Source organism: Tachyglossus aculeatus, chromosome X1 (assembly GCF_015852505.1).
Source record: "Tachyglossus aculeatus isolate mTacAcu1 chromosome X1, mTacAcu1.pri, whole genome shotgun sequence".
In the NCBI taxonomy this organism is placed as follows: domain Eukaryota; kingdom Metazoa; phylum Chordata; class Mammalia; order Monotremata; family Tachyglossidae; genus Tachyglossus; species Tachyglossus aculeatus.
The window spans coordinates 19427361-19430602 of record NC_052101.1 but is presented as its reverse complement, the minus strand read 5'-3'; the positions used below and the strand labels follow the sequence as shown (position 1 = coordinate 19430602).

At 46.1% G+C, this 3242-nt stretch overlaps 1 pseudogene; it reads left to right on the top strand.

Moving 5' to 3' along the window:
- The first annotated feature begins 2702 nt into the window (after window positions 1-2702).
- Window positions 2703-2798, top strand: LOC119920556 (annotated as a pseudogene).
- The last annotated feature ends 444 nt before the right edge of the window (window positions 2799-3242 follow it).

Here is a 3242-nt window from a genome sequence, read left to right as displayed (position 1 = left end):
GAAAGAGAGGGAGAGAAAGGGAGCAAGGGGATAGAGAAAGAGAGAGAAAGAAGGGAGGGGGATAGAGAGAGAGGGAGAGAAAGGGAGCGAGGGGAGGGAGAGAAAGGGAGTGAGGGGATGGAGAGAGGGAGAGAGGGACCGAGGGGATGGAGAGAGAGGGAGAGAAAAAGAGTGAGGGGATGGAGAGAGAGGGAGAGAAAAGGAGCAAGGGGATGGAGAAAGAGAGAGAGAAAGAAGGGAGAGGGGATAGAGAGAGAAAGAAGGGAGAGGGGGATGGAGAGAGAGGGAGAGAAAGAAGGGAGAGAGGGGATGGAGAGAGAGGGAGAGAAAGGGAGCAAGGGGATGGAGAAAGAGAGAGAAAGAAGGGGGAGGGGATAGAGGGAGAGAAAGGGAGTGAGGGAATGGAGGGAGAGGGAAAGAGGGGATGAAGAAATAGGGATAGAGAAGAGAGGGAGAGAAAGGGAGAGAGAAGAGAGGGAGAGAAAGGAAGAGGAAGAGAGCGAGAGAAAGGGAGAGAAAGGAAGAGGAAGAGAGGGAGAGAAAGGAAGAGGAAGAGAGCAAGAGAAAGGGAGAAGAGAGAGAGAGAAAGAGGAAGAGAGAGAAGGAGGGAGAGAAAGAGAAAGGCAGAGAGGGAAAGAAAGGGAAGGAGGGAAGGGAGAGAAAGAGGGGAAAGAAGTGGGGGGAGAGAGGGAAGGGAGAAAGGGATAGCTAGCATCTAGAATTACCTCGACACTTTAATGGAAGCTAAAGTGACAAGGAGATGCAGCATCTGCAGGATGGCCTAGTGAAAAGAGCACGAGACTGGGAATCAGAGGGCCTGGGTTCTAATCCCAACGCTGCCAATCACTTGTTGTATGACCTTGGGCAAGTCACTTAACTTCTCTGTGCCTCAGTTTCCTCGAATGGGGATTCAATACCTGTTCTCCCTCCCACTTCAGACTGTGAGCTCCATGTGAGACAGGGGTAGTGTCCAACCTAATGAACTTGTACCTAACCCACTGCTTTGAATAGTGTTTGATCCATAGTAATCACTTATCAAGTACCAACAAAAAACAAACCGTCATCTTTTTATGGTATTTTTTAAGCACTTACTATGTGTCAGGCACTGTAGTAAGCCTGTCTACTTGTTTTGTTGTCTGTCTCCCCGCTTCTACACACTGAGCCTGTTGTTGGGTAGGGATTGTGTCTATTTGTTGTCAAATCGTATTCTCCAAGCACTTAGTACAGTGCTCTCTGCACACAGTAAGCATTCAATAAATATGAATGAATGAATGAACTAAGCATCACCATCTGTTATTTGTTTCTTCATCTATAAAATGGGGATCAAATACTTATTAGCTCTGCCCCTTAGAATCCGAGCCTCTTGTGGGATGGGAACTCTTTCAATGACCTGATTATCTTTTAATTTCCCCACTATTAGTACAGTGCTTGACACATAATGAGGGCGTACCAAATACCACCAATATCATTATTATTATCATTATTATTATTATTATTATTTAATGATAATAAGAACTCTGGCCATATTTCCTGAAAGCCTCGGGGACTGGATGAAGACCACATCTGGATGCCAAATGCCAACGTGGCCTCTTGGCTGTTGTTGCTTTATACCAGTCTATGTTGAAGCTTCTCTGCTTCCAGTTCATCCTGAGACTGACTATTCTACCTGTCATCAGGGTGACTGATTCATTCACTAATTGTATTTATTGAGTGCTTACTATATGCAAAGCACTGTAGTAAGTGCTTGGGAAAAGACAATATAACAGTATAACACATTCCCTGCTCACAAGAAGCTTACAGTCCAGAGGGGGAGACATACATTTGAATAAATGAATAAATAAATTACAAATATGTACATAAGTGTCGTGGGGCCGGGAGGAGGGATGAAAAGAGGGAGTAAGGGTGACAAGGGAGTGGGAGAAGAGGAAAGGAGGGCTTAGTCAGGGAGGAGATGTGCCTTCAATGAGAGTTTGAAGACGGGGAGAGTGACCATCCAGTTTTACTCTCAACAGTCTGTATTTCAGCGTCTGTCCCGTCCAGGACTGTTATGATACATGGCACCTTTACGTCCAGACTTTGCAAAGGCCAAGGTTCTCTTTGTAACTTTATATTCATGTCTGTCCCCCCCTCGAATAATGGTGGCATTTGTTAAGCGCTTACTATGTGTGAAGCACTGTTCTAAGCGCTGGAGGGGGATACAAGGTGATCAGGTTGTCCCACGTGGGGCTCACAGTCTTCATCCCCATTTTACAGATGAGGGAACTGAGGCCCAGAAAAGTTACACAGCTGACAATTGGCGGATGCGGGATTTAAACCCGTGACCTCTGACTCCAAAGCCCATACTCTTTTCACTGAGCCACGCTCCTTCTCGAACTGCAAGCGAATTGTGAGCAGGGAATGTGTCTGTTTATTGTTGTATTGTACTCTCCCCAGTGCTTAGTACAGTGCTCTGCCCACAATAAACGCTCAATAAATGCAACTGACTGATCGAGTCTTCCTCGCTGAGTTCCAAGGCTCCGCGGTAGTGCCCACATTGGCAGGGATCTGGGAGTGGGGGCAGGCAATTGTCCTGCAGCAAAAGAAGGGGACAAATCTCTCTAGAGTAGATATAGAGAAGCAGCAAGATTCAGCATAGCCTGATGCAATGAGTTCGGCCTAGGGAGTCAGAAGACCTGGGTTCTAATCCTGCCTGACTTGGACAAGTCAGCACATATACTAAAACTGGAACGATACAGAGAAGATTAGCATGACCCCTACACAAAGGTGACACGCAAATTCGTGAAGCATTCCATAGTTTTCCTTGACTTGCTCCCTTTCTTCTTACTACTACTACTAATAATAATGATGGCATTTATTAAGCGCTTACTATGTGCAAAGCACTGTTCTAAGCGCTTGGGGAGGTTACAAGGTGATCAGGTTGTTCCACGGGGGGCTCACAATCTAAATCCCCATTTTACAGATGAGGTAACTGAGGCACAGAGAAGTGAAGTGACTTGCCCAAAGTCACACAGCTGACAATTGATGGAGCCGGGATTTGAACCCGTGATCTCTGACTCCAAAGCCCGGGCTCTTTTCCACTGAGCCACGCTGCTTCTTCCCCTCCTCCTAGCCCCACAGTACTTATGTAGATATCTATAATTTGCTTGTTTATCTTAATGTCTCTGTCTCCCCTACTCTAGACTATAACCTCGTTGTGGGTAGGGAATGTATCTGTTTATTTTTGTATTGTACTCTCCCAAGTG